The sequence below is a fragment of the Salvelinus sp. IW2-2015 genome, linkage group LG2 (genome assembly GCF_002910315.2).
Source record: "Salvelinus sp. IW2-2015 linkage group LG2, ASM291031v2, whole genome shotgun sequence".
NCBI lineage: Eukaryota > Metazoa > Chordata > Actinopteri > Salmoniformes > Salmonidae > Salvelinus > Salvelinus sp. IW2-2015.
Genome location: NC_036839.1, coordinates 35,467,144 through 35,481,287, shown reverse-complemented (window position 1 = coordinate 35,481,287; position 14,144 = coordinate 35,467,144). Strand labels below are relative to the sequence as shown.

The window sequence follows — 14,144 nt, the reverse complement described above, 5'->3', positions numbered from 1 at the left end:
CCACAGGAGCAGAACCCCCCACACACAACAAACCAACCCCACACATACACACCAAAAAACCCACCCACACACACCAGAAACCCCCTCCACACACAACCAGCCAAACCCACACACACAGACACACAACCACACCACACATACACACACACCAGAACACAGAGAGCAGACCCCCCCCCCCCCCACACCACATACACACCAAAAAACCCTCACACGCACACCAGAGAAATCCCCACACTCACCAGAAACCCCCCACACACACACCAAAAAACCCCCCACAACACACACCAAAAAAAACAAACACACCACAACACACAGACCCCCCCGACCAGCAGAAACTTCCCCCCACCACCACACACACACACACCACACCACACACACCACCACACACACCAAACGAAACACACAGAACCCCCCCCCCCCCCCCCCCACACACACACACCGAACACACACACACACCAGAAACCACACACCACACACACCCAGAAACACAGAGAGCAGAACCCCCCCCCCCACACACAACAAAGCAGAACCTCGCACACACACAAAATTGAACATGTTTCATTATTTATTTGAGACTAAATAGATTTTATTGATGTATTATATTAAGTAAAAAATAAAAGTGTTCATTGTTCATTCAGTATTGTTGTAATTGTCATTATTACAAAAATATATATATAAAAATTGGCCGATTAATCGGTATCGGCTTTTTTTGGTACTCCAATAATCAGTATCGGCATTGAAAAATCATAATCGGTCGACTTCTACACACACACCAGCAAGCAGCATCACCACACACGCACACACACCACACAACACACACACACACACACACACACACACACACACACACACACACACACACACACACACACACACACACACACACACACACACCACACACACACACACACACACACACCACACACACACACACACACACCACACCACACACACACCACACACACACACACACACACACAACACACACACACACACAGAAAGGGATAGTCAGAGAGGTTCCTCTCCCTCTATTAAACTAGCTGATCAGTCAATCAGCCACCTCTTAGCCCTGCTGGATGTAAAAGGCCTGCTGACGTTTCAGCCTCATTTATGCAAATCCCATTTCGCAGCTCAGCCACAACAGAGCAGTGAGTAGCTCGCTACCCCCCCTTTCTTTCTTTCTCTCTCGCTCTATCCCCTCTGTCCTTCTCCTCCCGCTCTAAATCATTTTTTCCCACTATTTGTTTACACTTAAACTCTCCCTCGCTTCTCTCCTCTCTCTGCAAGACAATGACTCACAGACAGAAACACACACACACCCAGCTAAGCCTGTATAACCACTGGCACAGTAGCATAGACACACCAATCTTGCACAATCACAGTGAAAACATACATTCAAACACACAGGTAGCATGTATCAACCCAGCCTGGATTCCATACAATGTAACACCACCACCCCACACTGCAATGTCAACCGTCAGTACCACTAGACTACACCTATGGTTACTTCAGGTCTAAGGGACGGCTATGTTAGCTTAGCTTCACACACACACACCCTCTAATCGACAGTCTAAGACAAAGACAGTAAATCCCTTTGACTGTACATCCCCCCAGACAGACAGTCAGACAGACCACAGGACTTAGCAGAGAGAGCAGAGGGAACATTCATCTCTATGAAGCTCCCTGTTAAGTTCACTGAGTCGTCTTTCCCACCAACATGTCTGACACGGGGATGCCCTGCTCTTCCTGCTCTGCTCGGCTGACAGCCGACACCTGGGAGTTCACCTGTTCAGGTGGCTTCCTGTACACGGTGCCAGACACACACACACACACCACGCCTTGTATATAACACACACAATGCTCAGAACGCAGGGTAATGGCTAAATATACAGCTGTGATGCCAAGGGAGGGGTGTGACATACATTCACCATGCTAAGACAAAACACACAAGCATTCATACACACACACACACACACACACATATGCGTATGCGCACACAGAGTTATGAGTGAGCTCTTGTTATTTACCGTGAACTTTGACTGTTCCACATACTTAACTCCCTCACTACACATGCCTGTAGCACACACCTCTGTCCCTCTCCCTGTCTATCTTCCTTCTCGCTCTGTCTGTCTCTAAGTGTATTCAACTGAGCTAGTAGTAGCGTCTTGTAGCCTAAACAAAGTAGTCTCACCTCCCCACTGCTATGCTGCATCATATGTTATGTAATGTTGTAATGTCATGCTAAGGCACTCACCATGTCCATCAGGGTCATGATACAGATGTGGCCATCACTGCACCGGGAAGAGAAGCGTGTGTGACCCCAAAACCTGCAGGCAGGAGAGACAGGGAAACATTTACAGGAGACACACACAGAGCTGACTCACATCTGCTGTCTGTGCCTGGGCATGCATGGTGCCATGCGTGTCGGCCAGGCGGGTCAGAGCTGGCAGCAGGACTGGCACTCTGCAGCTCTACTGCTGCACTGATCGTCTCACACACACCTCACCACAGATTATCCTTCTCTCTCTTGCTCCACCTTTCTGGCTCTCACACAGAAAAGTGCATACACCGTAAGATACACACTTTTATATTGCTCAAATACCAGGACAAATACCAGGACAAATACCAGGGCAAATACCAGGGCAAATACCAGGGCACAAACAGCATAGAAGTTGCTAACAGATTTAACCTAGATTGTTTATTCAGAGTACGTAATATAGGTTGATACAACCTGATACCTCCAACTGCAACTCCAGTGCTTCCAACACACTAGCTCCTCTCACCTCCTGCCCTCTCATCTCACCTCCTGCCCTCTCACCTCACCTCTCCTGCCCTGTCCTCCCCTCTCCTGCCCTCTCACCTCACCTCACCTCTCCTCTCATGTCCTCTCCTGCCCTCTCACCTCACTTTTTCTGCCCTCCACTCTCCTTCCCTGTCCTCCCCTCTCCTGCCCTCCCCTCTCCTCTCACCTCACCTTTTCTGCCCTCCACTCTCCTTCCCTGTCCTCCCCTCTCCTGCCATGTCCTCTCACCTCACCTCTCCTGCCCTGTCCTCTCCTGCCATGTCCTCTCACCTCACCTGCCCTGTTCTCTCACCTCCTGCCCTCCCTGTCCTCTCACCTCCTGCCCTGTCCTCCCCTGCCCTCCCTCTGCAGTGTTCTCTCGTCCGTGACTACCTCCCTCCATCCCTCTGGTCGCTCCCACACTGTCCACATTCCTCCTTAGCTCATGCTGTGAGGACATTTCCCTGCGGCTCAACGCATTGTGAGAAATCCCAGCGGTCAGAGGGAGCCTTGTGAGGCCCTGTGCCCCACAGAGACAGAGGGAACACAACACACACTTCTCTCTACTCCGAGGGAGCTGGATACGCCCGGCTAAAATGTAGGCACCACTGAAATAGCACAATGCAAATATTTCCATTTGATGTGCAACAACAAAATAAATATGTTGGCGTGTAACACACATTGAAACATTCCAGTCTATCATGCAAACATTTCTGATGGTCTGTCATACAACTGGATATTGTGATGTTAAATCTATGTGGTCCATTTCTATACTGTACACTTCCCCTCCCCCCAATCATTTTCTGGTGAGCAGCAGGAGCGTGTGGTCATTTTTGATGGCGTGAGACCAAGTCATTGATTAGTGATCCTGAGGAATGGGAGGAGCATGGGGACAGAGAGAGCAGATTTAGCTGAGCTCAAAGTCTGTCTGTTTTGTGTCTAACATACTGTACACACACCTCCAATAAGGTCCTACTGACCCAAGGCTTACACAATAAAAGCTGCAGAGGGCATATTTGTGGAAGTAATTCTTATCTTTGATGATTACATCACACACACCCACCTCCTCTCCTGTCTTGTAGGCCAACATTAGCCCTGTGGAGAGAACATGAACCAGGGTCTGTCCCTGAATTACCACACTTTACCCTGGTGTGTCATTCCCATGGAATTTTAAACACACTGGCAAAGACCTGCCCAATTAAAGCACACAGGCAGACACAGAAACACACCAACACATACACATATTATAGACATGCAGGCACATTCACAGACACACAGAAACACACCAACACTTACACTTTATAGACATGCAGGCACATTCACAGACACACAGAAATTACACACAGGCTGGTAGACAGAGTTTCACTGAGACTGGGCAGAAGGATCATATGGAACCTTAGTGGGGAACAAAGTAATGAGACGTTCTGGAAGTGTTCTGGAGCGATAAAGGAGCCCAGGGTTCTGGAACCTTGGAACAGCACCAGACCAGGTGACAAACCTACCAGCTGGAACCTTACCGTCACATACTGGCCATGCAAAAAGAGACACGGCGTGCCATCTACCTAACCTCATCCATTACCCCTTAATTAGGAACAAATACCTCATGATTTTGCTCATTCTGGTTGCGTTCATTAGGGCAAACCTCAACAAAACATTTGTGTCAGTTTTCTTCCGATTTGGTGCCGGATGATCACAACCCTGCTGACAATATTGACTGTTTTCGGTGTTTTAGCAGTGTCATCTGCAGACCAACTGCCAGGCTAGTGGCTACCATGGTGCTGGGTACAAGCAGAGACTGTGGTCCTGTCTCCAACTCCCCACCTAGGGCCAGGGGGAACAGCCTGTACACAGGCCAAACTGTCTATCAACACACAGCAACACGGAGGATGAGTGACAGATGGGAAATCCACAGTAACAGTGACACTGAGACAGATGATTTTCACTTTAAAATTAATGTCAAGCAAAAACCAATGATTGCAGAGTTAAACAAAACATACAGCTCTGAACAAGGACTACTATTAACAATTTCCACTGAATTGTACAAAAATAAATRTACTTGAAGAACAGTGCAGATGCAAGGTTTGGTAACAGAATGACGGTTTGTGCTGTTGGTGCCGTTATTCTGTTAACAAACTTGGCATCTGCACTGTTCTTCAAGTAAATGTGTTTGTCAAATTTTTAGAGGAAATTGTTAAAAGTAGTCTTTGTGCATAGAGCTGCATTTTAAAGTGAGAAATCTGAGTCTCAGCATCACTCTGTGGAATAGCCCAACTACAGCCTGGCCCACACATCACCGTGAGGATTAGAGGTCGGCCCATTAATCGGAATGGCCGATTAATTAGGGCCGATTTCAAGTTTTCATAACAATCGGGAATCGGTATTTTTGGACACCAATTTGTCCGGGAAAAAAATCCCTTTTTTTTTTACACCTTTATTTAACTAGGCAAGTCAGTTACGAACACATTCTTATTTTCAATGACGGCCTAGGAACGGTGGGTTAACTGCCTTGTTCAGGGGCGGAACGACAGATTTTTACCATGTCAGCTCGGGGATTCAATCTTGCAACCTTACGGTTAACTAGTCCAACGCTCTAACCACTTGCTTTACATTGCACTCCACGAGGAGCCTGCCTGTTACGCGAATGCAGTAAGAAGCCAAAGTTACTAGCTAGCATTAAACTTATCTTATAAAAAACAAACAATCAATCAATCATAATCACTAGTTAACTACACATGGTTGATGATATTACTAGTTTATCTAGCGTGTCCTGCGTTGCATATAATTGATGCGGTGCGCATTCGCGAAACAGGACTGTCGTTGCTCCAACGTGTACCTAACCATAAAACATCAATGCCTTTCTTAAAATCAATACACAAGTATATATTTTTAAACCTGCATACTTAGTTCATATTGCCTGCTAACATGAATTTATTTTAACTAGGAAAATTGTGTCACTTGTCTTGCGTTCTGTGCAACAGAGTCAGGGTATATGCAGCAGTTTGGGCCGCCTGGCTCGTTGCGAACTGTGTGAAGACTATTTCTTCCTAACAAAGACAGCCAACTTCGCCAAACAGGGGACACACACCCACAGCCAGCATGCAATACCACCACGCCACAGCCACATGCAGGCAACACACAAGCACACACACCACATACACACACACACACACACACCACACACACACACAACACACACGACACACACCACACACGACACACACCACAACACACAACACACACACACACACACCACACACACACAACACACACACACACACCACACACAACACACACCACACACACACACACACACACACACACACACACCCACACAGACACACACACACATAGACAGAAAGGGATAGGTCAGAGAGGTTTCCTCTCTTCTCGTATTAAAGCTAGCTGATCAGTCAATCAGGCCACCTCTAGCCTGCTGGATGTAAGAAGGCCTTGCTGACGTTTTCAGCCCTCATTTATGCAAATCTCCATTTCGCAGTCAAGCCACAACGCGAGCAGTGAGTAGCTCGCTAACCCCCCTTTCCTTTCTTTTCTGCTCTCGCTCTATCCCTCTGTCCCTCTCCTCGCCGCGTCTTAAAATCATTTTTTCCCCACTATTTGTTTACACTTAAACTCTCCCTCGCTTCTCTCCTCTCGTCTGCAAGACAAGTGACTCAGCAGACAGACACACACACCCAGCTAAGCCTGTATGAACCATGGCACAGTAGCAATTAGACAATCACCATCTTGCACGATTCACAGGAAAACATACAAAACATCAGGTAGATGTATCAACCCGCCTGTGATTCCCTACAATGTAACACCACCACCCCACACTTGCGATGTCAACCGTCCGTACCACTAGACTACCTATGGTTACTGTCAGGTCTAAGGGACGGGCTATGTTAAGCTTAGGCTTCACAACATCACCCTCTAGTCGACAGTCAAGAACAAGACAGTAAATCCCTTTGACTGTAACATCCCCAAGCAGACAGTCAGAGCAGACCACAGATTAGCAGAGAGAGCAAGGAACATGTCATCTCTTTATGAAGCTCCCTGTTAAGTTCACGAGTCGTCTTCTCCACACATGTCTGACACGGGATGCCCTGCGTCTTCCTTGCTCTGCTCGGCTGAAGGACACTGGGATTCACCTGTTCAGGTGGCTTCTGTCACGGTTGCCAGACACACACACAACGCACGCCTTGTATTAACACACACAATGCTCAGACGCATGGTAATGGCTAAATATACAGCTGTGATGCAAGGGGAGGGGTGTGACATACATTCACTGCATGCTAGACAAACACACAAGATTCATACTACACACACACACAGCACAATATTGAGTTGCGCACAGAGTTATGAGGTGAGGCTCTGTGTTATTTACCGCCTGAACTTTGACTGTTCCACATACTTAACTCCCTCACACACATGCCTGATAGCACACACTCTTCCTCTCCCTGTCTATCTTCCTTCTCGCTCTGTCTGTCTCTAAGTGTATTCAAACTGAGGCTAGTAGTAGCGTCTGTAGCCTAAAAAGTAGTCTCACCTCCCCATGCTATGCTGTCATCATATTTATGTATGTTGTAATGTCATTGCTTAAGGCACTCCATGTTCCATCAGGTCATGATACATGTGGCCATCACCTGCACCGGGAAGGAGAATGCGGTGTGTGACCCCAAAACCTGCAGGAGGAGAAGAGCAGGGAAAGACATTTACAGGGAGACTACACAGAAGCTGGACTCAACATCTGCTGTCTGGGCCTTGGGCATTGCATGGTTGCCCATTGCGTGTCGGCCAAGGCGGGTCAGAGCTGGCAGGCAGGTACTGGCACTCTGGCAGGCGCTACTACTGCTGCACTGACATGCTCACACATCACTCTCACCACAGTTATTCCTTCTCTCTCTTGCTCCACCTTTCTGGCTCTGCACACAGAAAAGTGCATACACCGTAAGAATACACACTTTTATATTGCTCAAATACCGGACAAATACCGGGAAAATACAGGGCAGAATACCAGGGCACAAACCAGGCAAAGGCTAGAAAGTTGCTCTAACGATTTAACCCTAGATTGGTTTATCAAGAGTACGTATATAGGTGATACAACCTGATACTCCACTGCACTCCAGTGCTTCGCACACACTAGCTCCTCTCCTTTCTACCGTCCTGCCCTCTCACCTCACCTCTCCTGCCCTGCCTTCCCTCCTCACTCCCCTCTCACCTCACTCTGCCCTCTCAACCTCACTTTTCTGCTGCACCTCTTCCACTCCTCCTTCCTCCGTGTCCTCTCCCTCTCGCCGCCTTCGCTCTACCTCACTTTTTCTGCCTCACTCTCCTTCCTGTCCCCCTTCCTGCCCTCCCCTCTCCTCTTATCACCTTTTTCTGCCCGTCACCTCCTTTCCTGTCCTCGCTCTCCTGCATGTCCTCTCACCTCCACTCTCCTGCCCTTCCTCTCTCTGCCCATTGCTCCTCTCACCTCACCTGCCTGTTCTCTCACCTCCTGCCCTCCTGTCCTCGTCACCTCCTGCCCTGTCCCCTCTGCTCCTTAGTTGTTTCTCTCGTCCGGTGACTACCTCCCTCTCCCTCTTGTGCGCGTCCACACTTGCCAGCCTTTCCTCCTTAGCTCATGCTGTTGAGGACATTCCCTGCGGCTCAACGCATGTGTGAGAATACCAATGGGTCAGAGGAGCCTGTGTGGGCCCCTGTGCCCACAGAGACAGAGGGACACACAACCACGTTCTCTCTACTCCGGGGAGTGGATACGCCCCCGGCTAAAATGTAGCACCAGCTGAATAGCACAATGCAAATTTGTCCATTTGCATGTCACACAACCAATAATATGTTTGGCGTGTAACACACAATTGAAACATTCCAGTCCCTATTCATGCAGGAAACCATTTGCTGATGGTAAATTGAACATGTTTCATTACTTATTTGATGCTAAATTGATTTKATTGATGTATTATATTAAGTTAAAATAAGTGTTCATTCAGTAATGTTGTAATTGTCATTATTACAAATAAAAAATATTTAAAAATCGTCCAATTATTCGGCAGCGGCTTTTTTTGGTCCTCCAATAATCGGTATCGGTATCAGCGTTGAAAAATCATAATCGGTCGACCTCTAGTGAGGATAGCCCAACACACACACATGCATTACACGCACAAACACACCAGCAGCCTGTATTCTGTGGGCCTGTAGGACATGCCAGGTTCAATACTGACCGTTTCTAGACCTCAGCTGTTAAAGCAGCTATACAGCATGTAGCTACAGAGAGGAGAGGCACATGACAAAAGGGATTGGAGAGTCTAAGAAGTCAGCTGGAGTTTAAAGACAGATTTGGTGGGATGGTTAAACGGAGAGGAATATTATCTGGGACAGACAGTGGCTCTCGCCATGCTGGGGAATGGGTTTCTATAGTGAGTCATAGCCAATGTCTGAAAAGACTGGTTCCTCATGTCGTGTCACTGTTCTGTTTCCCCTACCTACCTACATACAGTGTGTGGGTGTATGTTGGTGTGCCTTGCCTTACTGACGCCCTGCTGTCAGTCACGTGTGTGTGTGAAGCTAAAGCACATCATGCATCTCTCTCTAAACACATAGGGCTGGATTCAATCCGTATTGCCAAAGTACCGCGGAAGATCACCATTCATTTAATGATCATTTCCGATTGAGCTGGCATATGCAGTAGGGCCGGGACGATACAAGTATCGCGATACTCGTTAGTATCGTGGCAAGGAAACAAAACACAAAGCAGATTTCACTTCTTTAGGAAAACTGTAGGAAACAAACATCATTATGTTGTCACATTTATTTATTTTCCAAGCTATAGCACACTATATTTTACACACAGCAGGTTTAGGTCCAAAAAGTTTGGTCTGCTTCGTGTTTTCATTTGCCACAGAAAAAATATTKCAATAATGGTATCGACACAGCCCTAATATGCAGCGTTTACAGTGAATGCATTCTACGCGACCGCGGGAACAATGCTTTTAACTGTCAATCGCGCTATAAAGCAGATCTTCAGCACCACGGATTGAATAGATCCCTAACACACATTTCTCTCCTAATAATCCTCCCACATTGATGTGAGAACAGTTTCACCCCGGGATTTTAATTTGAAAAGCCATGAAGTGAACTATACAGGAAACATGAGGCAAATTCACTAAGGAGAAAAATAAATTGTCCTTAATACACCCATATCCATTTCCCTGTCCTCTTCCTTGCAGTGGTTTTTGGTTAACAGTCTGTGGATTAGATAACAGATAAATAAACAGTGTGGATGGTTTTCTCAGGCAGAACACCCTGAGCCTCCTGTGTCTTCACCATGTATAGATCACAGATAGCACTGTCAGGCCAAAACAATCCAGGGTCATCTCTTCTCCCCTCACAGCCTTGAATGTTCAACAGGCAAAGGTAGTGTGTGTGTGTGTGTGTGTCAGACAGACTATAGTGATTGATTGATTACCTTAGTAGGTCTCCAGCCCTCTCAGCAGGGCCTCATATGGAGATCCAGCCCTTGGGTCCCCAGAGCCACAACCTTTGAACCCTGACTCCTCCCACTCAGACAAAGCCACCTGAACACAGGAGCTGATCCTTGCTCAGTCACTGGCAACACCCTCACAGACACAGGTCTCCGCAGCCAAACACACACCTAAGAGAGACAGAGTTTTTTACTCATCCAATAACCGTCTGTTGCATAAAGACATGTTACACTGCCACAAACGATACAACAGCGCCAATTCTTCAAATGTGAACTAGTTCAGCCCCTCTTTAGTAGAATACATTCTATCTAGGAATTAGTTTCCCCTCTCTAGAACTAGCCTAGCTCAATGGTTAAATGGTCTCCAACCCTGATCCTGGAGACCTAAGGGGTGTTGAAACTTTTCTTCTTGCCCAGAGCTCTTACAACTCAACTTCATACACTGTTCTCTATGATACTGCACAGCAAGCGAAACCGGAGCTCCAAGTCTAGGACCAAAAGGCTCTTTAACAGCATTTACCCCCAAGCCATAAGACTGCTAAACAATTAATCAAATGGCCACCAGGACTATTTACATATACACACACACCCCCATCCGATTTGTTTTTACAGTGCTGCTACTAGCTGTTTATTATCTATGCATAGTCACTTTACAAATTACCTTGACTAACCAGTACCCCCATACATTGACTCGGTACCGGTATCCCCTGTATATAGCCTTGTTATTGATATGTAATTATCTTGTGGTCGTTTTTCTTTTTTTTCCCTTAATTGATTTAGTAAATATTTTCTTAACTCTAATTCTTGAATTTCATTGTTGGTTAAGGGCTTGTAAGTAAGCATTTCACTCTAAGGTTTACACCTGTATTCAGCGCATGTGACAAATAAAATGATTTGATGAACCGATTCAGGTGTATTAGTGCTGGGCTGGAACAAAAGAAGCACTCAGGGTTGGTGGTGAACACTGGACTAGAAGAGAGAAGACTTCAGTCCAGAAGTGGTTCGTATTGTTGCTATCAGACATATTAGGGTTCAGGGTAACCAGGTGTTTGGACTCTAGCCAATCAATAACAATAATTGATCAATTATGTGACTGGGAGAAACGAAAACCAGCAGGACTGTGGCCGTTGACACACACATTCAACACCACTTAATCGTGTAGGCCTATCTGGCCTTGGTTAGTTTACATATCGGGCATCCTCAATGCTATCACTTGATTTCAAGTTTTCAAATTTCAGGTACTGTAGACCTATAACTGTATAGCTAGTCTACTACCGCATGACATTGCCAGCCATAAATACACCGTCAAATAACATAACCGTAGGCTAGGTTTGCAAACGAGTGAAACAAACGAAAGACCCCGAAACAGTGCCCCCCCCCCCCCCCYGMAMYCYCMGCSYCTCACTGGCTAGTATTTGGCGGCCTCAGTACTCCAGGGCGCTCCAAACTCCAGCAACTTTTTTATCCTAAAAAAAGTTGTTCCTGTTTCACCAGAGAGTTGGGGGGAAGGGACTATACTGCGCTCGCCTTCTCTCACTCACACACACACACACAGCCCCGGCCAGCGCAAACAAAGTCGGCCCCGAAAGGTGGGGGGGTCTCACGGCTTTTGCCACGGCATAACCCTGCTTGTCCAAATCAGCGGCCACAAAACAGACAACAATTAAAGGGAAACATTTGAAGCGTTGTCTAGGAGAAATAAAAAGCCACTCCCACGACAGTCAGTGTTATATTTTCAAGTTCAGTACTGTAACAATGTAACAATGTTGTCGTGAACGAAATTCGCTTGTGCTTAATACCACGTAGGATATAGGTTCTCTGTGTGGATAGCCAAATAGGGTAGGTAGGGGCTACATATTTGTTAGGCCCTTTAGTGTACCTAAAATAGCCTACGCCTTTTTAAAGCAAATATGAATTGTATAATGTCTGCGCCGAATTATGTTGAAGAATGTGGCACATGCATGCTGCACCGTATTTTCAGTTTCGCGAAACACGATCGGTCCTCCTCTTGTATAGTGTTAAAAAAAAATATTCCTCCGCGCGTAATAACACATCCTGTCAACGTTGTGTGAAATAATCCGCTGTATTCACAAAAGAGAAAAAAAATCACCGTTGATGTGAAAAAACGATCACTCCTTGTGTCAAACCAGGTACGGCGGGTTTTATGGCCATCCTTCGGGAACAGGGGTACAGCGGATACCGGACTGAGATGTCCCTGGGAGGCGGACCCGCGTGTAGCCTTGCCAAGAGGAAAGCGGCCACAACGACACTTTCCCCGAAAACTCACCTGGAATGATTCCTCGGGCCTGCTTCGTTTAGTAGGCTACGTTCTATAGCCTGATTGTAATAATCAAATAGCAACATTATTCGTCCAACGATATTAAAGAGCAATGTGTCTCCCCCTTCGCCTGAGCTTCCAGCGGTCCGTCCTACTACATTATAGCCAAGATTTCCTACTGTTTCCCCCGCCCGTCCCAGCGTGTTGGTTTAGTCCGAATTCTAAGTAGCAATTCTAGGTCAGGGCAATGTTCAACTGCCAAACGTTGTCGAACGTTGCAGATAGAAATGTCACGAATGGCGCCAATGTGATTCCTTATTCTACGTGTTAGATTCATGTTTGTTCTACGTAGATTATTTCTATCTGAACGTTCCAAAACGTTGCGTTCTACTGAACACACCCCTGGATATATTCATTACGACAATTCTGTTGCAAAACGCTTCGGCAGCAGAAACTGTTTACTCCAAACAGAAAACGTTTTGCAACGAAAACGAGAGTTTCTATTGGACAAATTCAAGTAGCACCTTTGCCATTTTGATTGCTTCCGCTTGGTTCTTAAATGGTAAAAGGTATCCGTTGCAAGACGTAATGAATACACCCCTRGTCTGTGTGCCAATGAGAATGTAACTGTTGGACAGAAAACACGGACAAGTAGGCTTTTGAAAATTTGAATATTATATTCCACTGGTTTGACATGAAAATGACTATTAAAACCCAGTAAACGGTGTGTGCATAGGCTACATAGGGCTTATACCATTACCTGCATAATATCGAACACACACAGCATAGCATTCACTGCATACTGATTAGGAATCTACTTTAACTAACTCCCTTGTCTCCCCTCTTCCTCCTCCTCTCCTGCAATGCATTTTCATTTTGATGCTACACACAGTGAGGTAGACACATTGATTAAATTATTAACGTGTCAGGAAGTCTGACACACAGAGAAGGAAGGTGATATTATAAGATAGGCATATACCAAAAGAGGGAAGAAGGGGATAAGGGTCTGTTTCTCCGTAATAAATGTAATAGCTTACACACACACACACACACACTCAACCATGTACAAACACACCAACTGATTCAATCCCCAGTAGTCATAATTACACATTTTGGATTTACATTTGATATGTATCTTTGATTAAATATTAAATAAGAGGACACTCTGACTTCTTGTGCTTAATGTTTCTCTTCTCCTCTGAGGCCCCTGCTAGCTCCCAGCCCCCTTTCTTTCTGTGTGTGTGTGTGTGTGTTGTGTGTGTGTGTGTGTGTTGTGTGTGTGTGTGTGTGTGTGTGTGTGGTGTGTGTGTGTGTGTGTGTGTGTGTGTGTGTGTGTGTGTGTGTGTGTGGTGTGTGTGTGGTGTGGTGTGGTGTGTTGTGTGGGTGTTGTGGTGTGTGTGTGTGTGTGCGTGCGTGCGTGCGTGCGTGTGTGTATTCAAGACCTCACCCATTCGCCAACCTTCCAAAAGGTGTTATCAGCTATCCGTTCACTCAAGAACAACAAGGTTCCTGGTGCTGACAGCATCCCAGCAGAGCTACTCAAAAAGGGAGATTACTTCTGCACCAGAACACTCCACCAGTACATCACAGAGGTTTGGGACCGG

The 14,144-nt window shown here is 46.4% G+C and overlaps 1 protein-coding gene across 5 annotated transcripts in view; it reads right to left on the bottom strand.

Moving 5' to 3' along the window:
- Nucleotides 1-12,767, bottom strand: part of LOC111979072 (B-cell CLL/lymphoma 9 protein) — a 33,711-nt gene extending 20,944 nt beyond the window's left edge. The window contains exons 1-3 of one of the 5 annotated variants that reach the window (XM_070448808.1): nucleotides 12,550-12,767; nucleotides 10,248-10,433; nucleotides 2,255-2,327 (exon numbers count right to left, since the gene is read on the bottom strand). The gene's annotated coding sequence lies outside the window, so the exon portion shown is untranslated. Of the gene's footprint in view, nucleotides 1-2,254; nucleotides 2,328-10,247; nucleotides 10,434-12,232; nucleotides 12,521-12,549 lie in introns of those variants that run through there. The other 4 variants (XM_070448812.1, XM_070448816.1, XM_024009363.3 and 1 more) reach the window with 4 other exon arrangements.
- Between the last annotated feature and the right edge of the window lie 1,377 nt (nucleotides 12,768-14,144).